Here is an 8198-nt window from a genome sequence, read left to right as displayed (position 1 = left end):
GACCATGCTCTGCCCATCCTCAGTGTCGAGAGAGGTGGCTCTTTGCTAACAGCTCACAGAGTTCTGAGGTAAGCAGAACCCTAATTCCTTGGGTCTGTTAAGTAAAGCAACCCGGCCACTGAGCTCCAGCCTCTCTCAAGTTCTCCAGGGAACTTGACCTGTCCCTGCCATGCTTCAGTACATCAAGATTCCTTCAGGGTCACCCTTCCCATAGCCCAAAGTCACTGAGAAAAGGGGAAGCAATCTGTGTCTCAACCCCAAAGGAGAGAAGACTAGACTAAGCCCTGCCTCTCCTCAGTAGTACCCAGGAGAGGGAGCTGAGAGATGGGAGAGGGTGCTCCCGACATTTTGGGTCACAGATTTGCTGTGTGATCTAGAACACCTGACCTCAAGTGGTCAGGGATCACGAGGAGAAGTCCTATTCCTGGCCCACCATTACCTAGGACCAAATCCATGGCTCTGTCTTCACACAGAGAAATTGGTGTGACGCACCTCCCTCCCCCATTCCTGTCCCTCTGTGATCCAGGCTCCATCACGTATAATTCTTTTGGTGGTGGCAGTTCACCCTGGTTCAGCAGCCCATGTGGTCGTGATCGATCAGTGGGTGTCCCTCTCCTAATGACGAGAGAGCTGTGAGAAGTTGAGCTGTTTACACAAGGTCACTTTATTAACAGGGAAATCACTCTTATGATAAATGAGCGTTCCGATGTTGCTGTCGCTGCTCTTCTCTCTCCCCCACCCTTTCTCTCTCCTTTGTGCTCTGAGAGCTTTTCAGAGCCACAGTTTCTGCATCCTTGGCTGCCCGGAGACAGCAGCATCTCAAGTGAGACTCAGCACCCCTCTCCCGCTTTGAAGCTGAATCAGTTGAAGCCAGTGTCCCAGGAAAAGGGAGGGTCACTGTGACCCTCTTCAACACAGCTTTCTCCAGGCGAGTTCAGCAGGCGCTCTCAAAGAACCATGTCCTTTTTATGGACCAGTAGGCAGGATTTCAGATCAATCATGGTCGTTTCTTGAATGTGTATGGCACTTTACAGTTTACAATCATTTTTTTCTATTCTTTCCAGTAAACCATTTTGATAGCACTTTCTGAGCAAGGGTCTTGACAGAGAGATTAATTATGTTTATTCCCGTTTTAGGAATGAGAAAACTGGAACTCAGAAACAGGGTTGAATTAAAAATTGTTGAGTCTTTTGACTTAAAATCTCAGAGCATGGGCTTTGGCGTCAGAAAAGTCGAGGTTTAAATCTTCGCTGTCTACTTAATGACCAAGTAGTCATAGAAAATGATTTTTTGGGCTGTTGTTTCTTTTCTCTTTAAATAATAAACTTTATTTTTAGTGCAGTTTTAAGTTGACAGAAAAATTGAGCAGAAAGTACAGAGAGTCCTACAAACTCCTTCCTCTCAGCACATGCACAGTTTCCCCTAATTTAGCATCTTGCGTGAGTGTTGAACGTTTGTTATACTTGATGAAACACTATGGACAGACTATTGTCAACTCAAGTGCATAATTTATATTAAAGTTCATTCATTGTGTTGTACATTCCATGTACAATACATGCCATGTACTGTAGCCATCTTTACAGTCTCATTCAGAATAATTTCACTAAAAATCCTCTGTGCCCATGGAGTCATCTTTCCCCCTCCCTGCCAGGCCCTAGCAACCATACAGTATGCGGTCTTTTCAGACTGCCTTCTTTCCCTTAGCAATAGGCATTTACATTTTCTTCATGTCTTTTTGTGGCTTGATAGCTTTATTTCTCCCTTTTATTCCCTCCCGCCCTCCCTCCCTTTCTCCTTCCCTCCCTCTCTCTCTCCCTTACTCTTTCCTTTCCTTCCTTTCCTCTTTTCTTTGTTTTCAACAGACTACCAGGTTTATATTTGACTTATCTTTTTCATTGCCAGAAATTTTTAAAGTAGACTTAATTTTTTGAGCAGTTTTAGGTGCATAGCAAAATTGAGAAGGAAGCACAGAGAGTTACCATATACCCTTTCCCCACCACACACATAGCCTTTCCCACTATTAATATCCTGCACCAGGATGGTACATTTATTATAACTGATAAACCTACAATGACACATCATTATGACCCAAAGCCCATACTTTACATTAAGGCTTGTTCTTGGGTTTATGGATGTAGAATGACGTGGCATTGCAGTACCATACAGAATAGTTCCACTGCTCCCAACATACTCTGTGCTCTACCTATTTATCTCTCCCTCCCCACTAACCATTGATTTTTTTTTTTTTTGCTTACATAGTTTCGTTTCTCCCAGAATGTCATATAGTTGATATCATATAGTACGTTGCTTTATCAAATTGGCTTCATTCACTTAGCAACATGCATTTAAATAGTCTTCTATGTCTTTGTGGCTTGATAGCTCATTTATTTGTATTGCTAAATAATATTCTATTGTATGGATGTACCATAGAAAAGTTGGAGGGTTTTTTTGTCTTCATTTCATTCAACTGTAAAATGGGGATAGTAGGGTTGTTATCCACTCATAGGATTGGTGTAGGAATTAAATGAACTAATACATGTAGAGTATCGCACATGGTTCCTGACACATAGCAAACTCTCAATCTGTGTTCTTTTTTATTAATGTTATTATTATTACTCCTGCTGTTATCATAATTATTTCAAATTGAATTCTAGGACTGCTTGTTGCTGTTGTGGACCACTGGGGTGGAGAGATTTCACTTTATAGAGGAGAAAATGTAAGACCAAAAGCTCTGGGCTCAGGCCCTGGGGCCAACACCAACTGTATACACCTAGATCACTTTCAGCTGTGCAATTTCTACCTAACAATCTTGAAAAGGAAAGTGCAAGCCTGGGGGACATATGGATGCTCCTCAAAAGACCTTTGGCAGGAGAGTGTGTCTACCTGATGACTCTTACTACTGCTAGATTCCCACAGCCTGGATTGTCCTTAGGGCTCTACTGCTTCTTCTATGAGCAGAGAAGAGCTACTTTTATCTAAGGGGAGATCATTGGGTGGGACCGAGGATAAGCCTCAGTATAGTACCTTCTAGGACAAATGGAGCAACCAGAGGTCTGCTGAGTAGAAGAGTGATTGACAGAGAAAGGTAGATGTTTACTTCAGCTGCTTGATCTGACAGAGTCCAAATGAATGACAGAGTCCAAATGAATGTCTGAATCATGGGCTACTGAAGTGAGTGAGGAAAGTCACAAGGGAAAGCAACATGGCGGTATGGGTGGGTGGACCTCATGACAATCCTCCTTTCCTCCTAACAGTCCTATAAGGATCAAATGAGATGGTTAAGAGAATGCTTTGCAACAGAAACTGAGCAAAGCATTACTTTTTAAACATCTGACAATCTTAAACAAATTGATTTACTTCTCAAGTTGAAGTTTCCTCATCTGTAAAATGAGGAGCACAACAGAACTTTGTTCATGGAAGTTGCCATGAGATTTCATGAGATAATCCACCTAAGGTGCTTACCCAGTACCTGAGGTATATGTGTGTGCATGTGTGTACACGTCTGCATGCACATAGTAAGTGCACAATAAATGTTCACTACTATTTGACTAGTCCCTCCACTTTAGTTATAATACTCTAAAATCTGTTTAACCAGTCATTATTATTATTCCAGTTTTATGGATGAGAAAATTGAGGATTAGAAAGATTAATTAATTTGCTTATGAGTACCCAACTAGTAAAAGAAAAAGTTGGGATTTGAACACATTTTCCCCCTTCATCCCAAAGTTTATGCTTGTCTCCCCAAACCTCTGTCTGTAACATGCTACATACATGTACATTTATTTTTTGAGTTGGAGTCTCACTCTGTCACCCAGGCTGGAGTGCAATGGCACACTCATGGCCACCGAAGCCTCAACCTGCTGGGCTCAGGCAATCCCTCAGCCTCAGCCTTCCAAGTTGCTGGAACTACAGGTGCACGCCCCCACACCCGGCTAATTTTTTATAGAGACAAAGTCTCACCAAGTTGCCCAGGCTGGTCTTGAACCCCTGGACTCAGGCAATCCTCTTGTCTTGGTCTCCCAAAGTGCTGGTATTACAGGCTTGAGCCACCATGCCTGGCCATTTGTAATTCTATTGGAAAAATTCCACACAACTTGTTTCCCACTGAGGTGAATTTAGTTCTCTCATCCTTAGAGGTGAAGGACAGTGAAGTTGTGGAATAATGGCAAGAGAAATGGCTCTGGTAGAGCAGATTCCAGTTTGAGTTCAGTTTTTGTGACTCAGAGAACGTGTATGTGTACTGTCAAGGGGTCCCATCGGTATTAAGGAGAGAAAGTCACATTGGTTCAGAAAGAGAATGACTTAAGAGGACCTGCTGAGACACTAGAACTCAACCTAGCGTTGATGTATGATAACCAGGGCACGTTACTGAGAGGCATAAAATAATACAAAAAGTTATTTTTCAGCCAATATGCTGACACAGCACCATTTTGGGTCCCTAACTGAAAATGATATATGAATTATCTCAACCTAAAGTCGGAAGTATAAATTATAGAATATATCTTTCACTGTTTTATTTGGGCTGTAAAGCGACACCTTATTATTTCTCCCTCCTGGGCTTCCTTTAATGAATCGGGATTTGAAAGTGAAATATTTATTATATTGCAGGGGAGAGATTACATAGTGTTTCAGAAAAGAGGGAGAAAGGGTTATGGAAATCAGGTGGCATCTTGAAAATTGGTCCCTTTCTTGTTTATGAGAAATGGCTGACGTGGGTATTTTTTGTAAGTTGTGAGAGGCTTACTGAAGAGGAATCCCTCCACGTGGTGAACACAGGGGCATGGGTTGCCAGGAACATGGATTCAGGCTCCCAGCCTGCTCTCACTCAAAAACTCACCCTGCTTGATTGGGAATGCCCAGTGGACAAGAGACACCTAATTTTGATTCTTTCATGGGTTGCATGGGGAGTTGGAGTATCGTGAGCCATCTTATTAAATCTGGGTAGGGGTAGAGGTAAGAGAGGAAGGAGGAAAGGGAGGAAATGCTTCATCCTCATGGGTTAACGGATGCTGGGTAATGGCAGTTGGTCATAGAAAGCACTGGGCAGTTACTGAGACTCAGCATGGGCTTAACAGATATATTTCTTTGTCTAGTTCCATAATCAGTCCTGATGGATGATTATGGGAGTTTAGTATGTCATATAGCTGCTCAGGGCCAGGCATCCAGATTGTCCTACTGTTGAGAATGAGAGCAGTTGTTGCTAGGGATGCCAGAGGATCCCCACTATACATGATGGAAGAAAAAAATGGGTTAAAGGGTTAGACTTATAGACAGTGTTACCAAGAAGCTGCACCACCTTCCACACTCCTGTGACCACAGCTCAGAGAAGAGGGCCTATGCAAAAGTTCAGAGTGTCTGCTCCTCATTCATTCACTTATTCATTCATTCATGTATTTATTTATTTATTCCATAAATAGTCATGAGTACTTCTGTGTCCCATGTACTAAGTACTGTGGAAGGGAAAACAATAATATACTGTCATGTGCTCAATGAAGTATGGACTAGTAGGGAAGATAAACCATAGACAGAAATCAAAAGCGCGTGTTAAGTTATACCCTAAGGGTATTTAAGGATACAATGATGGTGTTAAAAGGAAGCAATTGACTTTGCTTGAGGATAAAGGGCACAGGGAAGGCTTCAAGCCCTCTACAAGTTGATTCATAGGCAAATATGTATTGGATGAATTCCTTCATCCCTAAAGGGGAGACTGTACTTCAACAGGGAGGAAGTGCATCGTAAGGCACATGCAATGACAAAATGCTGAGAAAGGATGGCTGGAACAGAAAGTTGGAGGCAGGGTGCCAAACCTCTCAGAGTGGGGAGTTTCTAATGGGCTTTTATTTTGTGGGTACAAACCCTCGACTCCCATAATGAATTCTTTTTTTCCCCAGCCTACCAATCTCCTTATCATGGTTATTCCATTCTATATATTATCTCCTATGACTCTAAAATAGAAATTTGTTCCTTGATCCCTGCTATGGACTGAGTGTGCCTCCCAAATTTTTTGTGTTGAAACTAATCACCAATGTGATAGTATGAAGAGGTGGAGCCTTTATGAGGGGGTAATGTTAAGAGACTAGAGCCCACATGAATAAAATTAGGCCCTTATTAAAGGGTTTGAGAGAGTGGGTTAATTCTCTTCTATGTTTTCCACCATGTGAAGACACAGCACTTGTCTTCTCTGAAGGACACAGCAACAAAATGCCCTCTTGGAAGCAAATTACAACTTTTACCAGACACCAAACCTGCCAGTGCCTTGATCTTGGACTTTTCAACCTCCAGTGCTGTGGGAAATACATTCCTGTTCTTTACAAAACACCGAGTCTCGAGTATTCTGTTATAGCAGCACAAATGGATTAGGACAGTCTTCCATCTTATACAAGTCATACCCAGGCTGGCAAACATGGAGGTGAACACCTTCCTCTCCAGCCCAAGAAATACGGTGAAAAGAACAGTGTCCATTGCCCCCACCATCACACCTTTCTTGGCTCCAACACTCTACCTCAGACCTCTTGCTCTCTGATGAGGTGGTGACATTCGTTGATGGGTCAACATACAAGTTGCTTATGATGCCAGGGACTGAGCACTTCTCTCCAGAAGCCAAGAGCACTAAGCTTTAAAGCCCAAGTGGCCTGAGGCTGCTCTGTAAGCAGGAGGTTTTTGAAATGGCTTTGACTAGTGTTCTGAGCCTGGGAGGCTAAAGGGCTGAACTCTGTTTGTCAGGGCATTGTTTTTGTGTTGAATGCCACTAGCATCCTGGAAGGACCACGTGGTCTGAGAGTCTGGTGCACCAGTGAAATGGCAGCAGCCCCTGTCCATGGCTGATGGGGTCAGTAATGTGGCGGCCTCCAGTGGAGACTCTGCAGCCATCCTATTTAGCAATTCAGAAGGGACTGGCAGTAACTTTGAGCTCTCCCCTGACAGCCAGATGCTGGAAGCTATGAGTTAAGCAGAGGCACCTGCCAACTGTAACATTCCCTGTGTTTTCTGAACAACCATGGTGGCGGCAGCAGCCCATGTGAGGAAGCCAAGGCATTTCTTCCTGACAAGAATGGTATAACACAATGATTGCAATGTATCTCAGCTCCTTGTCACAGCAGTACATATGTCTCATTCATGGAAACATAGAGCTGGGTGAGGACTGAGCTATCATCCGGTTCAGACTTTGTCCAACACACACAGATATTGTTGAGTTGATGAAAGTTACAGAAAAGTCAACTTAGGACCTGAACCCAGGTTTCTTGACTTCACTCTGTCCTTTCCCAACATATTCCCATGTTGGTGGGGAAGCAAGTATGGATAATGAGAAAAATTAATTAGAATAGACAAACAAAAAAAGTAACAGATTCACAGTATATCTAATATCTAGTTGTCAATTGATAAATTGTTTCCAAACTAATATGCCTTCTGATTTTTCTACTACTTGAGAAGAAGGTTTCCAGTCATTTCTCGTATTTATCACTACACTTTACCTTTAGGGAAGTGTATTTGTTTTACTTGTTTCAGCATATATGAATTTATGTTGCAGCTGGTGAGATTCAAGAAAATCACAGATGCTGGAACTCGCTACCAAGAGTAGCAGACTGCTGAATGGACCTTGGCTGGGGCTGAGTTTAATGGAACCTGTCTGGAAGCAAGGAGAGGAATAAGGTGATGGCCACTAGAGGTCTCTTTCAGTACCAGGATGAGGATGATTTCAAGCATCTGCAGACACCCACCCAGAATTTGTTTAGGTAGGGGCGTTCAGAAGCAGTGGGCTACCAACACTGACGGGTCTTGGGTAGAAGCAGAAGTATAGAAAAGGGCCTCAATATTTACATAGAAACGCCTATTATGTATGAAAAAATAAAGAGAGATTATTGTTAGATTTGAGAAGGGTGTGTGTGTGTGTGTGTGTGTGTGTGTGTGTGTGTTGTGTGCGCGCACACTCATGGACATAAGGGAGTCTGCAAAGCAGAGGCAGAGTGGTAAGAAAGGTGGCCTTTCTCACACACCATCTCCTCCCCATCCTCACCATCTTTCCTCCAATTTCAGTCCCTTATAGAAAGAATTCAAGCACTCTCTCAGCTGGGTCCTGCCTCCTAGGTTTAGAAGTAAGTCCTGTGGTAATGAAATTGAGTTTTTTTAAATGAACGCTCCAGAACTTTTTTTTTTAGTTGGAGTCTCACTCTGTCACCCAGACTGGAGTGCAGTGGCCA

The sequence above is a fragment of the Carlito syrichta genome, unplaced genomic scaffold, assembly GCF_000164805.1.
Source record: "Carlito syrichta isolate Samal-C Ts95f unplaced genomic scaffold, Tarsius_syrichta-2.0.1 Scaffold303672, whole genome shotgun sequence".
Lineage (NCBI taxonomy): Eukaryota > Metazoa > Chordata > Mammalia > Primates > Tarsiidae > Carlito > Carlito syrichta.
Note: the sequence above shows the minus strand (reverse complement) of the source record.